General features: G+C 39.5%; 1 long non-coding RNA gene across 1 annotated transcript; it reads right to left on the bottom strand.

The window, feature by feature from the left end:
• Positions 1-2,864: 2,864 nt before the first annotated feature.
• LOC129524624 (uncharacterized) lies at positions 2,865-12,723 on the bottom strand. Its single transcript, XR_008668486.2, has 2 exons — positions 9,510-12,723; positions 2,865-4,926 (listed from the first exon to the last, which is right to left on the bottom strand). It is a non-coding gene; the product is annotated as an uncharacterized lncRNA (long non-coding RNA).
• Between the last annotated feature and the right edge of the window lie 9,452 nt (positions 12,724-22,175).

The following is a 22,175-nucleotide window of genomic DNA, read 5'->3' on the forward strand; positions in this document are numbered from 1 at the left end:
CTGTATTTCCCTAGTTACTGGTGAGACTATGCTTTGCTTTTGGATTTTGGATATGCTTTGTGGCCATGTTGGTTTCCTCTTCTGTGAATTGTTTGATCACATCCTTTGCAAATTTTTTCAAGGTCTTGTATTTTCTTTAAAGGTTTGTAGGAATTCTTGATATATTCTGCATACAATTGCTTTTTCAGTTTTATGTGTTGCAAAAACCACCTTCCAGTGTGTGGATTTAGTACTACCATTTTAATTTGCACTTACCATTCTTCTCCTCCTCCTCCTCCTCCTCCTCACTCTTATGTTTGCTCCATTCTTGCCTTCTGTTGTACTTATAACATTTATAAATGTATACATATGTGAAAGGAAAATAAATCTTGGGATAAGCCAAAGGGAAAAGTCAAGCTGGGAACTGCTTAGGGCAAAGCTTCCTCCCCTTCTACTCCTAAAAACGACAGCTACTGAAATTTAAAAAGCCACATAACCTCCTTCACAATTTGTCCACCAGGAAATTCCTTACAGACAAAGGTCAGATAGAACTCAAAATCATTCCTCTGCTCACTGAGATAAATGCATATCTGCTTGCTTACTTTGGAGAGGCTAATCAGAAACTCAAAAAAATGCAACCATTTGTTGCTTATTATTTACCTATGACCTGGAAGCCCCCTCCCCGCTTCGAGTTGTCCCACTTTTCTGGACCAAAACAATATATATCTTTACACATATTGATTGATGTCTCAAGTCTCCCTGAAAATGTATAAAACCAAGCTGTGCCCCGACCACCTTGGGCACATGTCATCAGGATGTCCTGAGGCTGTCACAGATACGTGTCCTTAACCTTGGCTAAATAAACTTTCTAAATTTATTGAGACCTGTCTCAGATATTTGGGGTTCACACATATATAGTCCATTTATTTTCCTTTGTGGTTTTAAAGCTATACGTAGTTCCTATTCTTTTAATGGTCACTCAGGTTTTTTTTTACCTACGTACTTAGTCTTTCCAGTAAAGTCAGCAGGAGTGGTTCCCAAAGCATAGACCCCAGAGCAGCAGCCTTAGCATCACCTGGGAACTGTTAGAAATGCAGATTCTCAGGTCCCACCCCAGACCTAATGAATCAGAAACTCTATGGGTGGGTGCACAACCTGTGTGTTCCAAGTGATTCTGACGCATGCCAAAATTGGAGAAACACTGGTCTAGAATTACTTAAATATTTCTATCAACCTTCTCCTACCCAATCTCATAAGAACCCTCATCCCTACTCCACCTTCTTCCTTGGTATTCTTGCCTGGAATTTTGATGTCTGTGCTGTGTTTGTGTGTGTGGGTGTGGAAATAGTGTCCATGGTTAATTAAATAAAACAGCATTTCAAGAAGATTAGTTTCTCTTGGGGTTTTTGTTTTGTTTTGTTTCATCACAGTCCTTGGATCTCTGTTAATGGTCCTTTCATTAAGGATCCTAAGTTGTTAAATTTTCCTAATGCATTTTTGAAAGTCTTTATATGGTCTTTATTTTTGAATCCTGGTTCATTTGGGTTTAGAATTCAAAGTTTGCAGTTATTGTCTATCAGCACCTTGAAAATATTAATCTGTTGTGATGCGGTATCTGTTGCAGATGAGAAGTCTGTTGATCATCTAATGAGATCTGTTAGCAAGAATTCTGTCTTTCTGTCCTGTGTTTTTTTTTTTGTTCTTTTGTTTTGTTTTGTTTCAGACAGAGTCTCACTCTGTCACCCACGCTGGAGTGCAGTGGCGCAATCTAGGCTCACTGCAACCTCCATCTCCTGGGTTCAAGCAATTCTGGTGCCTCAGCCTCCCGAGTAGGTATGATATGTTTTGGCTATGTGTCCCCACCCAAATCTCACCTTGAACTGTAATAATCCCCATGTGTCAAGGGCAGGGCCAGGTGGAGATAATTGAATCTTGAAGGCGGTTTCCCCCATACTGTTCTCGTGGTAGTGAGTAAGTCTCATGAGATCTGATGGTTTTATAAATGGGAATTCCCCTGCACATGCTCTCTTGCCTGCTGCCACGTAAGACGTGACTTTGCTCCTCCTTTGCCTTCCACCATGATTCTGAGGCCTCTCCGGGCATGTGGAACTGTAAGTCCGTTAAATCTTTTTTCTTTATAAATTACCCAGTCTTAGGTATTTCTTTATCTGCAGTGTGAGAACAGACTAATGCAAGCTGTGATTACAGGCATGCACCACCACACCCAGCTAATTTTTGTATTTTTAGTAGAGACAGGGTTTCGCCATGTTGGCCAGGCTGGTATCAAACTCCTGGCCTCAAGTGATCTGGCTGCTTCAGACTCCCAAAGTGCTGTGATTACAAGTGTGAACCACTGCGCCCAACCTTCTCCTGTGGTTTTTAAAACTTTTGTCTTTACTCCTGTTCTGCAATTTTACCATCTTGTGTCTCCATATGCATTTATTTCTATTTATCCTTTTCATTATTCTTTGTGCATTTTTAATTGTAAGGATTTGTGAATTTGTTTGTGAAAAGTCTTCAGTTCTTTCTTTGAGTATTCTGTCATTATCCTTTTTTCCCTTTATGTATGTATGTATGTATGTATGTATGTATGTATGTATGTATGTATGTTTGTAGAGATGAGGGTCTCACTATGTTGCCCAGACTGGTCCTGAACTTCTCAGCTCAAGTGATCCTCCTGACTTAATCTCCCAAAGTGTTGGGAATACAGGCATAAGCCACTGTGTCTAGCCTGAATTTCTAATACAATTGTTCAGAGCACTTTTTTCTTCAGCTGTGTCAGCCTAGAGTTGATCCAATCTATTGTGTGTGTGTTTTTTTTTTTAACTTTCCAGATTTAACATACATGTTATCCAGGTGGTTCTATTTCATATGTTCTTATGTCCTTTCTGCCTTTTTTTGTTTGGTTAATTCTTTTCCTTTTTTTTTTTTCCAGTGGAGATGGGGCTCTCACTCTAATGCGCAAGTTGGTCTTGAATTCCCAGGCTCAAGCAACCCTCCTTCCTCTGCCTCCCAAAATACTGGGATTACAGGTGTGAGTGACTACACCCGGTCCTTTTCCTTTTATTTACCACTCTGATGATCCTAAACTCGTGTGTTTAAAGCCTTCTTTATCTTATTCTATTATTTTATTATTTTCTTTTTATTTATTTATTTATTTACTTTTTGAGATGGAGTCTCACTCTGTCGCCCAGGCTGGAGTGCAGTGGTGCGATCTTGGCTCACTGCAACCTCTGCTTCCTGGGTTCAAGCAATTTTCCTGCCTCAGCCTCCAGAGTAGCTAGGATTACAGGTGCCTGCCACAACGCCCAGCTAATTTTAATATTTTTTAATTAGAGATGGGCTTCGCCATGTTGGCCAGGCTAGTCTTGAACTCCTGGCCATATGTGATCCACCCACCTCAGCCTCCCAAAGTGCTGGGATTACAGGCGTGAGCCACCGCACCCGGCCTTATTCTATTATTTTAATTATACGTAAAGTAAATTTGTCACAAATGTTGGCTTTCTCTCTTAGACTAGACTTCCTCATGTTTTGGACTGTGTACTTCAGCTCATCTTAGGTGAAATTTTTTTCTCTTTCATCCTTTCCAGCCAGTCTCCAGGTTTGGGGTTGTTTCTACCTGGCCCTTCAGAGCCCTCAACTTCTACTTCTAGTGGTGGCTCGCAACTACCTCTCTCCCCCATATGCTGTGTGGTATTGCAGGTATTGATGATCTGCCAAGGTGTGGGGCTTGCTTAAGATTTTGGTTGTGTGCTTATACAGTTTCTTTCTTTCCTGGTTACAAAACTTCACAGAAGTGATAGCCCTAAGGAGTTTTCCAGACTTGTTTCTTAACCAGGGGAGCTTCATTCAGTCTCCTAGTTTTAAGAAACTCCTGCTCCCTTTCAGACATAAAGCCCAGCAAGGCCCAGAACCAACCCCCAATTATAACTTTGTGGGTTTGTTGTGTTTCTGATACATGGAAATATTATTTATTATTGGTATACCAAATGCTTCTATTTTCTATTTTTATACTAAAGATGGCATTTCAAATAATAAATTTATAATGCCTACTGAACTGTATTAGTCAGTTCTTGCACTGCTATAAATAAATACCCGAGACTGGGTAATTAATAAGGACAAGAGGTGTAATTGGCTCACAGTTCCACAGGCTGTACAGAAAGTGTAGTGGCATCTGTTCAGCTTCTTGGGAGGCCTCAGGAAACTTACAATCATAGCAGAAGGTAAAATGAGAACAGCACTTCACATGGCTAGAAAAGAAGCAAGAGAGAGAAGGGGCACCTGCCACACACTTTTAAACAACCAGATCTCATGAGGACTCACTATGGGAATGACAGCACCAAGGGAGATGGTGTCAGACCATGAGAAACAACCCCCGCGATCCAATCACGTCCCACCAAGCCCCACCTCCAACACAGGGGATTACATTTCAACATGAGATTTGAACAGGGACACAGATCCAAACCATATCATTGACACACAGATTCTGACAAGAAATCTGCTTTGTTATGTTTTTAGGGCCCAGGAAGGTAAACAGAATGATGCAGACTTCCAGTTTCTGGTCTGACATGTAAGAAGCTTGGAAGTCATCACTCTGTCCTAGCAACAAGTAAAAAGCCGAACAAAATGAAAATCAGTAACTTTTCTTAGATCTGTCAGAGAAGTGAGGTCACATCAAACTGCTGCCCTCAAAGCTGGAGACAGACAGGTGGTTACAAAGAATAATAACTTACCAGAGCAGAACTCCATGAGCAGAAACCTCCACAGGAAAGGCTAGGAAAACCTAAGCTGTAACTGAAGAGTGGCTGAAGCCTTGGTGTGGACAGGTCTGAGGGTTAAAAACTCCAGAGGGGCCATTCACAGGGGCAACCTCATGCTTTTGTGAGTTCTCCACGATCTCTACCAGGTTCTCACAATGAAGGCTGGAGAGAAATCCACTGAGACTTCCTGCAGGGGGAGGGGGAAGGGAGCCATTTTAAAATATGCCAGAGCATTCTGTGCATCTTAACAAGGTCTGCTCTCAAGAGTAACTCTTTTACCAGTGCCTACCTTAATGGGTTATTTTAGAGCCTAACCAACAGGGAGTAAGGGAAAAACCCAGCTCCAGCCCCGTTAGCCATCCTGTCCCACCCAAGGGGAAAGAGAGCACTGAGAAGCACTTATGAGGTTCACAGCCCAGCCCGGGGCACAGACTTCCTCTCTCCCCACACCTTATGCCACATTGCTAAAGGTCTATTTACTGGAATTACTTTCACCCAGTATGTCATGTCTAGCTTTTAAGAAGAGATTATAAGGCATACTAAAAGGCAAAAGACACAATTTGAAGACACTGAGCAAACCTCAGAACCAGACTCAGATATGGCAGAGATGTTGGAATTATTAGATGGAGGTTTTTTTGTTTGTTTGTTTGTTTTAGACAAGGTCTCATTCTGTCTCCCAGGCTGGAGTGCAGTGACACAATCACAGCTCACTGCAGCCTCAATCTCCTGGCCTCAAGCAATCCTCCCACCTGAGCTTCCCAAGCAGCTGGCACTAGAAGTACATGCCACATGGCCAGCTATTTTTTTTATTTTTTGTAGAGACGGGGTCTCACTATGCTGCCCAGACTGGTCTTGAACTCTGGGCCTCAAGCAATCTCCCCGCCTCAGCCTCCTAGAATGCTAGGATTACAGGCATGAGCCACTGTGCCCAGCTCAGATCATGAATCTGAAACAACTATGACTACGTTAACGACTTTAATTTAAAAAGTAGAAAACATGCAAAGACATATGGGTAAAGTAAGCAGAGAGATCGTTACTCTGAGAATCAAAAAGAAGTGCTAGAGATCAAGATTACTGTAACAGAAATGAAGAATGCCTTTCATGGTCTCAGTAGTAGACTAGACATGGCTAAGGAAAGAATCTCTGAGCTTGAGAATACCATAGTAGAAACTTCCAAATCTGAAGAGGAAAGAAAGAAAACACTGAAAAAACTGGAAAGAATATCCAAGAACTAAGGAACAACTTCAAAAGGTATAACATATGCATAACAGGAATAGCAGAAGCAGAATGATGTATAATAATCATGTTCACATATATAATCCATTTAATGTCATCTTCTAAGTTCTCCTGGAAGATAAGACAATTACCCTCACTGTAATTGTTTGTGAAATTTCTTCATAACTAGGTTATAAGCCTCACCAGAAAAGCAACTTTGAAATCACACTTCATATGCAGCAATGTAGAGACCACGTGGACTCTCATTTTAAAGTACTTTCAGTAAGGTCTAAACAAGTGGTTGCAAACTCTCAGCACACATGCCATGGTTGATCTAGGTAATTGTTTGCTGTATTCTATCCCACCATACTGTGGCAGTACCTCATGATCCTTCTCAATACAACACACTAGGTAGTCATTTCCAATTTTCTGGAGTTAGCCCACAAAATACATTCTGTTTACCAATATTTCCTAAGGTGTTTATGTGGCAACTTCCTTCTACAAAACATTAATTTCTGAAAAACAAAAAAGGATTAATAGGGTCCCATGAGTTTGAAAACGCTGAATCAAAATTACACACATTCTTCTTTTAACTGTGAGACTTCACAATATTCATGATGTGTCTATTTTCTAAACTTTCTAAACCAGGAAGGGGCAGGTTGTGAAACAAGCATGCCCTGGAGCATACTTGGACAATATTATTCTAGAAATATTCATGGATACATTGTTTACGGGAAACTAGAGGAGTTTGGGAAGGGTGCCTAATGTTTTTAGGTTAGTGCTATAGTACAGGGATTTTGCAGATTTTTCTCCACCCAGGCCAGATGCTAAGTATTTTAGACTTTGCAACCCATAAAGTCTCTTTCACAGCTACTCATCTCTGCTGTTGCAGCGCAAAAGCAGCCATAGTTAATCCTGGGTGTGGCTGTATTCCAATAAAATTTTGTTTACAAAAAGAGGAATGTGGGTTGTAGTTTGCCATCCCCTGCTACAAAGAATAATAATGATGCTTTGTTGTAAAACATTTTTATTCAACAAATACCGAGTAGCTACTGTGTGTTTTTTGGTTCTGTAAATATTGTTGGATACATGAATACAGTAGTCACCTCTTATATGTGGGTTATATATCCCAGGGCCCCCAGTGGGTGCCTGAAACCACGGAGAGGACTGGACCCTGTATATGCTGTTTTTTCCATCTAATAACCAAGATGGCGATTGTGACTAGCAGGTGGGTAGCATAGTAGGTAGTGTATATAGCATGAATACATTGCACAAAAGGATAAGTCCCATCCCAGAGGGACAGCATGAGATTTCTTCACACTACTCACAATGGCACGCAATTTAAAACTTATAAATTTTTTACTTCTGGAATTTTCCATATAATATTGTCAGACCAAGGGTGACCATTGGTAACCGAAACCACAGGAAACAAAACAACAGATAGAGGGGGGCTACTGCAGATGAAATCAGTGTGTCGGGGAGAGACCAAGGTGTTTAAGGCACAGACACTGTACAAAGTCCTAAACCTTTACAGTTGACATTTACTTATGGTTTTTTTGCTTGGCTTTTTGTAAAACTATTATTTTTGCATCACCATTCCACAGAGGAGGGAACTGAGACTCAGACTTCCTTTGGTGGCCATGCCAGAGGTGGCATCAAGGAATACAGGATGCATAGGCACACCACCACTATAGCTTTTCTAAGTTACTGATGCTTTGTGTGTCAGCTTGACATTGCCCAAACTTATGGTGTGAGTCCTACAAATATTAAAACCACAATAAAAACATCATGAAAAAAACAACTAATTTGCTTTAGGTAATCCAACCCTGCAGTGTTTATGTGTTCCAGGATGGGATCCGTTCTTGAGTTGTTCAAAGAAACCGATTACATCTTTTTCCCACATCCAGTTCTCTAGTCCTCTGCTGAACTTAAAACCTGGCCAGTAGCAAGGAAAGATAAAGGCACCCTCTGTTTTTTTCAATGTTTTGTTTTGAAACCCTGATGGAAAAGCTTTATTTAGATCTGGCTAGCCTTTATCCTGCAAAACTTCCCAAACAAAGGCTTCATGGCTTGGAGTTTTTCCAGGTCCTGTTGATTCCTGTAAATCAAGTTAACCCAAGGCAAGTTTGGGCTTTGTTCAAATCCCTACCACCCTCCACTCCCATGCCTGTTTCCCATGCTAGCTGTTTAGACTACAGCATTCTGATATCTGCAACCCACCGATAGGTTAGCCTATGTTCTTGCCCAGCAAAAGAGAATCCCAAGATGACAAGTATTTAGCATCTGACAACTACAGAAGCAGGGAAAGGGGAGCGATTTATAATGAAAAGGAGATGGGTGCCCCCATGTTTACTTTCTCAAGCTCTGTTGCACCATCCTTTCTAATTGTAACCTTTTTGAATAAGTACTAGAAATTAGCCTGTTTCTAACAAAAGAAGCCATTGAAGCCCTCCTTACCCACCCCCCTGCACTCCTATAGCACAATATACTAAATTGCTGATGTAAAACAATTAGCATTGCAGCCAGACATAGGGCTCCAATTTAAAAAAGTGCTGTGTCCCTTGAAATTCCTTAGGCTTGGCTGCCCTGCTGGCCACAGAACCAGCCACCAGAATGTTTAATAGCCCAAATGCTCTCTGCCTAAACCATTTGTTTCTCTTCCTAGAATTCCTATGGAAATTTTCTTATGAAACAGATCTAAGAGTCAGTATGTACAAAGAGCTTCCTTTTGAACAATTGTCTTCCACTCCCCTATTCCCAGCCAGATCGGATGAAAGCAAAAAATGTTCTCAGATTCCACAAGCAAAATTGGGCCTCATAAAGGCTTATAAGAGCTAAAAAAAAAGTGGGAGCCATTCTTCAATTGGATCAAATGTCTGATCTAAATGAAAGCAAATTCCTAGGATTCCTCTTCAGCTGGCATCATTCAGTATAGCCAGTTCTCAAAGTATTGCTACAACATCTGCCAACAGGGATTGTCACCACTCATAAACATCTGTGGATTTAACTCACCCCAGAGCTCTGAAGACTGGGAAATCCAGGCATTTGTTATTTCTGCAGAACAAACTAACCTTGACCCAATAAGGGACAAAAACAAGGCAAAGCAAAATTAAATGACAAGAGCTAGGTGTGACTGATGGAAGGCAGAATATAGAAACGTGGAGAGGATTTGTTCTTGGGAATGTGTAATATCCAGTAAAGAACACCTGACTGGCTTTAACAGCCGTGTCTACTAAGCACAATTTTTTTTACCTACTAAAAACTCTAGTTTGATGGCTTATCCTGTGTTTGTTTTTTCCCTCCACATCAAAGAATAACACACTTGACCATGGCTTGTCACATGTGACTTGCATTAACTAGTCGTTCAATCTGTAAACATGACACTCTAGAACTAGATGTTTTCTGAGATCCTCCGGCACTACAATTCTATGAATGATTTTTATCTTTAGAGTTTCAGAAAATGGTATGGCATCTTTTCCCTTCCCTAAGATTAAGAAAAAGAATTCATAGAAATTAAAGTAGACCCAGTTTCACCTATGAAGGAAAAATACATACCGTTGTCTGATGGAGACGCATACACCAGTTTGAGTTATTGGGGGCAAAATACACAAGACTTCATTTTTCCCCTTCCCACAGCACTGGCTTCTTGGGCATTTCACACTTCCTTCAGGGGATAACAAAGAATATAAGAAAAGTTAAGACTCAAATCAGTTTTCACACAGTATCTGTTAGGAATGCTAAAAATAAGCTAGGTAGCAAAGAGTAGTCATAATTAAGGTTGAAGTTTAACTGTGAATTTCAATTACCGTATTTCTATAAAATTTAATTTTTATATTTCAGCAATACTAAGACACATTTTTATTTTCATATTTAACATCTCTGAAATTGGAATGCAATTCTACATTCCAGGGAGTTGCATTTTACAATTCCTGTCATCGAGGCACCGTCATGATCTAGTTGTCATTGCTGAGGTATGTACAGCATTGGTCACACCTGTTCATAGGAATGTCGTCATCTCTATTGAATGATGTACAACCTGGTTGCTATGGTTTGAATGTTGCCTGCAAAACTCATGTTGAAACTTAATGTGGCATATTGAGAGGTGGGGCCTTTAAGAGGTGATTGGACCATGAGCCAGCATGTTAGCACACTCAGTCCCCTCACCATGTGATGCCCTGCACCGCCACACGACTCTTCAGAGTCCTCACCAGCAAGAAGGCCCTCACCAGATACGGCCCCTCAATCTTGGCCTTCCCAGCCTCCATAACCTTAAGAAATAAATTCCTTTTCTTTATAAACTACCCAGTTTCAGATATTCTGTTATAAGCAACAGAAAATACACTAATATATCAGTACCACAGCATTGAATTTAACTATGATTTGACATTTAGATAAAAGATTTCAAGAAAGTAAAAAGACACAGAAAACAGAGCAGAGGGGTATAAATTTGACATAAGTAAAATAAACAGTCTATTGTGTATATACAAAGACATAAAAACTGAGCAGAAAATATTCACTGTAGGAGAAGAATGACTATGCTTCCATATTTTCTTATAAAGGAATAACAAGTGCTTTACAGGAGCTAAAAAAGATGTTCACAAGAATATGATGTTAGAGTTTGTTACTGAGGTGTGTGCAAAATGATTGCCTATCACAAGGCAAGGAAGGCAACTGGGGGCAGGACAAATTGCCACACCCCCTGGAAGAGCTGAGAGACATTTCAAAGCAGTAAGAGGTTGCTGTGATCAATTCATATAAAGTTGTTTTATTTCTTCTTCTCTTTCTTACTAATACATAAAATAATGGTAAGATTTGCAATTGATGGAATCTTAGGGTTGATGGGCTGTATCTTCAGCATCATAACTAACTGAATATGAAGTAGACCTTGATAAGAGATTGAAATAATATGTGGTGTTGTACTCATGACTCATCTATGGAAAGTCATCCTCTTTGTGACCTCCAGCCCCTCAACCCCTCAGTCAGCAAGACCACTGACTGCTCTTCCCAGCTAACTTCACATCCATGGCCACTCAGCCCAGGCCCCCCTAATTAGCCCTTTCACCATGTTCTTACCAATAACTTAAAGACCGGTTTTTTCCCCCATGATTTTCTATCTTGGTTGATGACTTCTGCATGTACCTCGTTACCCAGTTTCAAAAAGTAAAACCTTCTGGTTCATAGTAGATGCTCAATAAACGCCTGTTTCTTTTATCATATGCCTCCTCCCCAGCTCACAAATCCCCTCTTCTGGGCCTAACCACACTCCGTGATTTCACAGAGCTCATATGACCAGCTTTCTCCAACACTCATTACATTCACACTAAAGGTCCCCTGTTTTCAAAAAACTTTGCTTCCACCCTGACTTTCTAGCAACTTGGTAGCAACTAGAAAAGATCATTTTTAGTTTGCTTTTTGCCACTTTATTCAAACTGCCTTTTCTGTAAATAAATCTCAGGGTAAAAAATATATATATAATGGAATTCTACCTGTTTTTTGTTTTAATTCTGCTGAATGTCTCAGCAACACTTGATACTATTTAAAACTTCCTCCTTCCTGAAATTTTCTCCTTTCTGACTTCTGAAATGCCATTTTTTCTTGGTTTTCTTCCAAAGTTTATGAAAACTTCTTTGGTTACCCTTTCCGGAATCTTTGCCTCTATTCAGCCCTCAAAAGTAAAGTGCTCCATTGCATATACATTTCCGTATTATCTCATTCCAAATCCATATTTCCAATTCCAGCCTCAGCTCCAAACAGCATTTCAAACCATCTCCTGGAAATCCTCATCTAGGTGACTTACAAAGATCTCTGTCAACTATATCCCAAACTAAAATAAACTCCTCTATATTCTGACTGTTCTTATACACAAATACCCAGTTAAGAACACGATTATCTTCATACACCAAGTGAGAAACTTCAGCATCATCTTACACTCTTTCTTCTTCAACTCCAACGGTTAAGTACCACCCAGTCTTGTTAAGTCAAATTCTGTGAGATCTATTGAATCAAATCCTTTTGATTTTTATTCATTTTTACAAATGTTTAGTGAATACCTTCTCTTGGGGATGGCTCTGTAAAGTGCCAGTGATAACCCTCTCCTCCTTCTAAGTTTGATTCTCAGAGATAGATCCATTCTTCAGATAGAAATTAGAGTATGTGCAACCCAAATGAGGCTCCATACACACAAATACACACATGCACATGCACACGGGCACACACACATACACACACACAAGCAAAAGCCCAAATTTGCAATCCATCTAAAAAGAGAGTCTCCAAAGCAAATATGTCCAGTCAGCTACATGGGGAATTATGTGCTGTCTTGCAACCCTTGAGCCTAGAGAGCTTCTAGAAAACAGGCTCGGGATCATCAATCAGGTTTGCTTACATAATTAGCAATCAGGCTTGCTTACTTCGTGGAGGAGATCAGTAGAAGAACATATCCACCCTATAGATTAGCCTAAAACACAGCCCAGAAGAATATTAGCTGCTATGAGCGAATTCCACAATATCACAAATCAGATAAATAATTCTTATTTTGTGAAAAAGGTGGAGTATAAAATGAAGAGAGAGAATGTAATTGGAAATGTTACCGTAATGCTATCTCACCTGATAAGTGGAGTGGAAGTCCTATATTCATTTTCTGAGGCTGCTATAAAAAATTACAACTAGGCCAGGGCCAGTGGCTCACACATGTAATCTCAGCACTTTGGGAGGCCAACGTAAGAGTATCCCTTAAGCCCAGAAGTTTGAGATCAGCCTGGGCAACATAGGGAGGCTCCAACTCTAAAAAAAAAAAAAAAAAAAAAAAAAAACTACCAACTTGGTGGCTTGATGACTTAAACAATAGAAATTTATTCTGTCATATTCTTAGGGGCCAGAACTTTAAAATCAAGATGTTTAGGGGGTTGGTTCCTTCGGGAGGCTCTAAGGGCGAATCCATTCCTTACCCCTCTCCTGGTTTCTGATGGCTGCTGGCAATCGTTGGTGCCCTTTGGCTTACAGTTGTATAACTCTATTCTCTGACTCTATCTTAACATGTCCCTGGCCCCTGTGTCTCCCTGTACGCTCTATGTCAAATCTCCTTCTCCTTGCCGTTAGAAGAACACTAGTCTTTGGATTTAGAATCTATCCTAAGTGTAGGATGCTATCACTTCATGATATTTAAGTAATTATATCTACAAAGACCTTATTTCCAAATAAAATCACATTTATAGGTATCAGAAGTTAAAACTTGGACATATTTTTATCTTTTCGGGGACACTAAACAATCTACTACAAGTCCTTATGAAAGCGTGAGCACAGGGATTCTCCCTCTACTTCTCTTTTATTCCAGGAACTGTACCAGGCACCAGAAACACAGAAATGAGTAAAATCAATGCAGTCTGTGTCCTCACACTCACTGTCCATTCTTCACTTTTCCTACTAATAATGCCTGACCAATTTAAATAGTCTCCTAATTTTTCTCCTGGTCTCAAGTCTAATTAGTGACAGATTTTAAAACATGCACATTAGTCGGAACAGGCAAGGTTCTGCTGCAACAAATAACCACTGTATTTCCATGTCTTTTTTTTTTTTTTGAGACAGGGTCTTGTTCTGTCACCCAGGCTGGAGTGCAGTGGCTCATAGCTCACTGTAACCTCAAACTCCTGGGCTCAAGCAATCCTCCCACCTCAGCCTGCCACACTCGGCTCATTTTTAAAATTTTTGATAGAGACAGAGTCTTGCTTTGTTGCCATGCTGGTCTCAAACTTCTGGGTTCAGGCAATCCTCTTGCCTTGGCCTCCCAAAGTGCTGGGATTACAAGCACGAGCCACCACACCCAATCTTCTCAGTGTCATAAAGCAAAGAAGGCTTGTGTCTTCTTATTCATATCCCTGAAAGAATAGCTGAGTCTTCTCTATGTTTTTCTCATTCAAGGACCAAGTCTCATGCTTCCATAAAAGCTAAGGCAGAAAGACGAAAAATGACAAATCGAACAATGTCTCTTAAAGTTTCTACCCAGACATGGCACATGTCACTTGCACTCATTTCTCATTAGCATTGGTCCAAGTCAGTCATGTGACCTTGACCCACCTCAAAGGTATACAGAGAAGTATGTAATCCTAATACAGGCTTAGAAGTGTGAAGAACTAGCAATATTCAGTGAATAGCTCTAATAACTACCACGATCATCCTAATGTTTCAATCTGTAATACACATGCCTTGCTTGCAGATTAAAGTATACACTCCTCAGCATGGCATTCCAGGCTTTATATAGAGATCCCAATCTCTATTTTCTGCTTCATTTCTGCCACTAATGCTCCAGCACTTTGACTACTCAAATTCCCTGCCATGCTGTGCCCTCTCTAGCCTCCAGGTGTTTGTTTACACTGTTCCCTCCACCAGGAACAACCTTTGTCCTTACTAATTTTCCAGGTTTCTTCTTAAAGGTCATTTCTTCTATGAAGCCTTTTCCTTAGGTAGAATTAATCCCTCCATCTGTTATCATATTTCATTTTTACATAACTCATTCCTTCACTAATTTATTTCCTCAAGAAGTAAACCACGTGCCAGGCGCTGTGCTGCAATAAAGACAACGGCATAGCCGTAGTCCTCCAAGGCTTTTTGCCTAGTAGGGGAGAAAAAAAATGTAACAGGCAATTAAAATACAGAATTTCACATGCCACTTGAGGAGAAGGATGAGGTACTATGGGAGCCCATTAGCCAAGAAAAGGCTTGGGGAGGAGAAAGATCCAGGTGAAGAAAAGCTTGTATAAAGGCCCATAGAGAAGAGAACTCATGATGAGTTTGGAGAACTGAAAATATGTGCTTAAATACAGGGGAAATGCATGGCACACACTGTAAAGTGAATTGAAGATGGCACCATGTCTTGAACTGGAGAACAAGACAGTCTCATTTACTACTTTCACAATTCATCAGAGTAATTGGTTCCTTATTTTGGCCTCTTTGATCTATCAGTTTCTGAGATCTGAGAGGGTATTTCTCTTTGTTGTTGTGTTGGTGGGCTTTGTTTTGTTTTGTTTTTCTGAGACATAGTCTTGCTCTGTCATCCAGGCTGGAGTACAGGGATGTATGATCACGGCTCACTGTAGCCTTGACCTCCCAGGCTCAAATGATCCTCCCACCTACCTCAGCCTTCTGAGCAGCTGGGACTACAGGCATGCGCCAACGCCCAGCTTGTTTTTTGTGTTTTTTCATAAAGAAGGAGTTTTGCCATGTTGCCCAGGCTGCTCTTGAACTCCTAGGCTCAAGCGATCCTGCTGCCTTGGCTTCTCAAAGTGCTGGAATTTTTTTATAGGTGTGAGCAACAGCACCGGCCTTCCTCTTCATTTTGTAATGCTACCGCCTATTATTATGCATTGTCTTGTTTCTTTATACTTTTTTTTGCTGAATATTCTATTCATATTCTACTAATATTAGTATTAATTTTATCAACTTTTAAAAAATTAATAAACCATTTTCTCTTTTCATTTTTGATCATTCCATAACGTTTTAAGATGTGTTTGTAAACACCACATAATTATATTTTACTTTTTAGTCCAGAGATTGTCCAATTCAATATTAGAAAAGTGAGTTTAACCTGTATCTACTTTGTATAATTATTAATATATTTACACTGGCCAGGTGCAGCAGTTCACTCCTGTAATCCCAGAACTTTGGGAGACCAAGATGGGTAGATCACATGCGACCAGCCTGGCCAACATGCCAAAACCCCATCCCTACTAAAAATACAAAAATTAGCCGGGCATGGTGGTGAGTGCCTGTAATCCCAGCTACTGTGTGTATATATATATATGTGTGTGTGTGTGTGTGTGTGTGTGTGTATATGTGTGTGTGTAGATATGTGTATATATATATACACACACACACATGCGCTCACACTGATTTTTGCCACCTTTACATTTTACTTTTTGCCATTCTTTTTTTTGCTATTTTATTAAACAGATCAATTTTATAGACTTCTTTCTTTTCACTTTCCAGTGTAGAAGTTATGCATTTTGTGTTTATTTTAGCATACATTCTTACATGTATAATATGCTGACAAAGTGAAAGGTAATCAGTATTTCTTTTCTCTACGGAAAAAGACAAGGACCTTAGCAAACAGTAACTTCCTCCAAATTTCCTCTGCTTCAAGGTTTCCAAGTTACTGTGGAATATTTTATTTCTAGCTTCTTTTGAAACACAAAACACAAAAACAACTGTTCTTGTTATTTTATGGAAAATACTTTTTGAAATTGTGTTCAACATTTTATTGCTTCCTTTGTTCATCATTGCTTCTTGTACTTTATCACTCCACCCTGCAATCATTTATCTTCTCACTGAACCCCAGGGCTTTAGCCCCAGTCAAATAGATACTTTAACCCTAGAGCTGGTTAAAGAACCACCCTCGTATATAGGTATCTGGGGTCCCTGAGTTGTAACCCAGCACTTTGGAGCGTCCCTCTGCCTCTTCATCTACAGTGCCTATCCCCAAGAGCCAAGGAATCCAGGAGCCCAAGAGGACACCCCACCAGAGCAGGTACCTCTGGTCTTCCTCTGAACCATGTTTCAAAGATCCAGGACCCAGGAATTTCCTCTGAATGGCAAATGTTAAGGGCAGGCTTTCAGTGTAGCTTCCTGGTCCACACAGACCTTTACATCCTGCTCATTGATACTAGTTCCTTCCACATTTCCAAAAAGTACAAATTTTGCTTTATGTTGAGCCAGATTTGTGTGAGTTAATATAGAATCTAATAATTCTGTATGTCTCAAGAGGAAGGGTTGTTAGGAGGAGGGGAAAGTAGATTTTATATGTACAAAATCCACTGCCTTAATCTTAATTTTACATATAATTAAATGATTTAAGTGAAATAAAATTAATTGAATTACATTGGTTAATTTTACAATTAAATTGATTGAATTAAAATTATTAAATTATACATCAAGAAAATCCTCTAACTGTGGCCCAAATCGTACTGTGGACCAGATAAGTCTATGATCTGGGGCAAATTACTTTATTTTTCTGAGCTCCAATTTCTCCTTTTAAGAAAGACACTGATGTGGATTGCACATAGTGACTTCCTTCCAAAGAATACAGCATGGAAAAGGGGGAGAGGGCAGAAAAGCAACTCTGCAGCTAAGAAACGTGGCAAATCCTACCTGCACCAGGTGATCAAGGTTAACATCAAAAGGGATAAGTCATGATAATAATATGTGCAGTTGATATAATGTGATGGGAATAGTACTTTATAGTCTTCCTCACTGAAACTCAGTCTAAAAATGAGAAAAATATCAGACAGCCTCTAATGAGGAACATTCTACAAAATAGCTGATCAGTACTCTTCAAAACTGTCAAAGTCATCAAAAAAAGGCAAAGTCTGAGAAATGGCTACAATGTAGAGGAGCCTAAAAAGATATGACCAATAAATTCAATGTAATATCCTTCATGGGACCCTAGAACAGATAAACAACATTTGTTAAAAACAGAAACTCGGAATAAAATATAAACTTTAATTATTATATCAGCATTAGTTAATTAAGTGTAACAAATGTACTATACTAATGTAAGATGTTAGGCTGGGCATGGTGGCTCACACCTGTAATCCCAGCACTTTGGGAGGCTGAGGCAGGTGGATCATGAAGTCAGGAGTTCAAGACCAGCCTGGCCAAGATGGTGAAATCCCCGTCTCTACTAAAAACACAAAAATTAGCCAGGCATGGTGGTGGACACCTGTAATCCCAGCTACTCAGGAGACTGAGGCAGGAGAATTGCTTGAACCTGGGAGGCGGAGATTGCAGTGAGCAGAGATCACACCACTGCACTCCAGCCTGGGTAACAGAGCAAGACTTTGTCTAAAACAAAAAACAAAAAACAAAAAACTAATGTAAGATGTTAATAGGAGAAACTAGGTATAAGGTATATGGGAACTCCCTGTACTATCTTCATAATTTTTCTATGAATCTAAAGCTATTCTAAAATTAAAAGTCTATTCTTAAAAAATTGAAATGGGGAGATTTGATAAGATAATTTCTAGGAGAGTTTTTAGCCCCAACATTCTGAGATCTAAATGTAAAATAATGAATCTTCAAGTTTAGCAAGGAAAAAAAGAAAATCTCTTCTTAGAGGTAAGAAATTGGATCATGCAACCTCAAAAATAAGTGTATATCTATAAATATAATATTACCATTTCATATGAATTCATTTGTAACTTCTCTACCCAGCACTGTTTTCTGAACGTATCCATATTGATACACAGAGACATAATTCATTCATAGTTAACTGAAGTAGAGTAGTTCAATGTATTCTATAATGTGTTTATGCAGTCCCGCATGATGAACATTAATGTTCTTTCCAATTTTTCACCAATATAAACACAGCAATGAATTTGTCTAAACATGTTTGCTTGTATACATGAGCAAGAATTTCACAAGTGTATATATACAATTAGGGTAGCAAATATACAAAGCTTTTAGATACTGCCAATTTGACCTCCAAAGTATTTGTACCAACTTACTTTCCAACCAACAATATATTCCACAGTTTCATTTTCTCTACATATTCACTAACCCTTTGAATGGTATTTCATTTTTTAATTTCATTTTCCCTGAATACTAATAGAGTTGCCATTCAGATTTCTAGTCTATGAGTTGGATATGATTAACATTTGTCCATTTTTTTCCTGGCTTGCTTTTATTTTCCTCAGTGATTTATAGAACACATATATATTCTTGATAGTAATCCTTTACTGGTTATACTTGTTACAAATATCTTGTTCAAGTTTTTGGTGAGTCTCTTGACTTTGCTTATGGTATCTTTTGTCACACAAAAAATTCCATTGCACTATGGTATGAAAGTTTGTGTTTCCCTAAAATTCCTATGTTGAAATCTAGTCACTAATGCCATGCTGTTAGGAGCTGGGGCCTTTGGAAGGTAAGGACAAAGCAACAAGGCTCCATCTATGAACCAGGAAATGAGTCCCACCAGACATCAAATCTGCCAGCACCTTAATTTCAGACTTTCCAGTCTCCAGAACTATGAGAAATAAATTTCTGTTGCTTGTTAGCTACCTAGTATACAGTAATTTTTATAGTAGCCTGAATGTACAACAAAATTGGTACCAAGAAGTGGGGTGCTTTTATAACAAATACCTAAAAATGTTGAAGTAGCTCTTGGACCTGGCTGATAGAGGCTGGAAGTGAGATTCACGCTAGAAAAAGCCTACATTGGCATGAATGGACCGTAAAGGGTAATTCTGGTGAGGGCTCAGAAGAGCTGTAGAGAAAGGCTGAATCTTCTTAGAGAATACCTACATGATCATGAACAGAATGGTAAAGGCTATTCTGATAAGGTCTCAGATGGAGATGAGGAATATGCTATTGGAAACTGGAAGAAAGGTGATCCTTGTCATAAAGTGGCAAATAACTTGTCTGAATTATATTATTGGCCTAGTGTTTTTGTGGAAGGTAGAACTTATGAATAATGAAATGGCATATTTGGCTGAATAAACTTCTAAACAAAGTGTTGAAGGTCTGGCTTAGATTCTCTTGAATGTTTATAGTAAAACGTGAGAAAGGGGAAATGAATTAAAGATGGATTTTTAATCAATAAGGAAGCAGAACTTAAAGATTCGGAAAATTCTCAGCTTGTGTATACTGTAAAAAGTGAGAAATGTGTTGGGAGCTAACACCAAGGGTGTGGCCAAATGACCCTTTGATAAGGAAATTAGTCTGGATTGGCCAGGTGTTACTCATCAAGACAATAGAAGAATGACCCTGAAGGCATTTCAGATTGGGGCTGCCACTCACAGGCCCAAGTGCAAGGACCTGGGGGAGAGAATGATTTCAAAGGAGGGGTGATTGGCACCCCTGGGACTTTGGCACCCTCTGCCCAGTGCTGCCTCAAGGTTCTGCTTCCTGCACTTTGTCACCATGCTCCTCCATTGCCCCAGGTGTGGCTCTCGTGGCCCTGATTCAATAGGCACTACACCCAGCAGAGCTATAAGGGTCTGGCTCCCTCTACCTAAATTTCAAAGGATGACCTGGAGAGCCTGAAGCCCAGGCAGAAAGCAGCCATGAGGTGGGGCCACTGCAGGGAACCCACACTAGGGCAATTCCCAGTGGAGCCATGGGGGGCATGGCCACATTGAAACCAACAGTTAGAGCCACTGGCATATGATTACATCTGGGGAGAGCTGCAGGTTCAAGACCTAGGCAAGGAGCCACCATGGAGATGGGGCCTGCTCAAAGCCCCATTAAGAGAACTGCCATGGGAATGGGGCTCCTCAAAGCCATGAGGGCAAGGCCATGCACCAGTGGGTTCAGAAAGGGGAACTTCAACCCCGCTAGGACTGGCAGGAAGAGCCTCGAGTCAAAGAAGATTATTTTCAAGCTTTAAGGTTTTGAATTGCTCAGGACCCATTACCCTCTTCTGCCCTTAAATAAGCATCCTAACTAGTGGAATGAGTCACAGAACCTGGAAATAGATGTGTGACAAAGATGGCATTACAAATGGAATGGAAATGTCTATCCTGTTCCTGTCCCACCATTGTGTTTGGAAGCACATAACATATTTGATTTCACAGGTTCACAGCTGGAGATAATTTGTCCCATGATGAGTCATACCTTCAGTCTCACCTATATCTGATTTGAATTATATTTAGATGATACTTTGGACTTAGATTTTAAAGTTGATGCTGGAATCAGTTAAAACTTTGGGGGCTATTGGGATGAATATACTTTTCATGTGAGATGGAGTTTATTTTGTTTCATGGTGTGAGGTAGGGATCTAATCACATTTTTTTCCATATGGAAAACCAATTTTTCTCACATTATTTATTGAATAATTTCTCATTTACATGCTGATTTTTAATGTCATCTTTGTCACACATCATTTCCAGGTTCTCTGACTCATTCCACTAGTTAGGTTGAAGGGCAGATTTCTAGGTTTCAACCCAAGATTCTAACGCAATCCACCTAGAATGGAGTCCATGAATCTGCAATTTCCATAGTTCTGATGGATATTGGCCATAAACCTCACTTTAAGAAACATAGTCCTTGGCTTTGGTAAACAAAAGAGAATGCCAGAGTCCAGGGAAGATGATATTCTTTAATACAGGGTAGCCTCCCCTTTATAACCTGTTCTTTTTCCAAGTGGTACCTGAAACCTTAACATCCACTATTCAACAGCCCATTTCAATGCAACTTGACTCACAGAAGTCTGACCACAGAGAGAAGCTAAGCCCTCATTCCTTCTAAACTTAGAAACTCATACTAAGCAGGTGGGTATATCTAAGTAGCTAACTTCCCCATGGTAATTAACAGATTTAACTTTTCCCTTGAAGCAGGAGTCTACCTACCACACATACCAGTGTAACATTATTTTTGTAGCCCTCAGCAAGATAATTACATTAGTACAACAAATGAACTCTCAGACTATGAGAGCAACACACACACACACACATACACACAAAGTAACAAGGAGGGCAGAATTTGTTTAGAAAAATATTGTCTCACTAAGCACACTCAGAAATTCAATGAATAGATAGAGTCCACTGGCTCTGACCTGCTAGTGGAAGAGCAGAGATGGTAGGAAAACTGAAAGAAAACCAAGGTAGAGTCACTGTTCTTCCTCCTCATTCTTTACTTCCAATGTTACCATTCTTTAAGTCTAAAACTGGCTACCTTTATGCTTCATATTAGCCACTTGTCTTCTGTAAACAGATAAAGTTAGCACCAAATAAAAAGAGCCTCTTGTGTTAGGTAGCAACAATAAAAATACTAAATTCTTAATTTAGAATCTGACTCTCCAAAATATCCAACACTTACACTTGTTATCGACTTTAAATCCAATTATTTTAGATAATATTACAGTAAATTATGACTGAAATCAACAAATTGACTCATTTCAAGGAATGTGAAACAACAGCCAGAAAATTTAGATTATCAATATAATCTATATAAAATATAATCAATAATTATATTGATTATAAAATATATTGATTATAAAATAAAATATAATCAATATAATAAAATCACACCTTCCCCTCACAAAAATAATTTTGTGTTTGTAACTGACTCTCTTCCTGGGGTCAGTTCCTGGAAAAAACTGCATAGGAAGCCCCTAATCCTCATGATTCCTAATCCTGTCTATGTATCATCTATCCACTTGCATCTTTCCTTAACTTTTCTGGCATATGTTTTCAATATAGAGCTGCAACAAAGGAAAGCTATAATTAACAAATC

Source organism: Gorilla gorilla, chromosome 13, assembly GCF_029281585.2.
Source record: "Gorilla gorilla gorilla isolate KB3781 chromosome 13, NHGRI_mGorGor1-v2.1_pri, whole genome shotgun sequence".
In the NCBI taxonomy this organism is placed as follows: domain Eukaryota; kingdom Metazoa; phylum Chordata; class Mammalia; order Primates; family Hominidae; genus Gorilla; species Gorilla gorilla.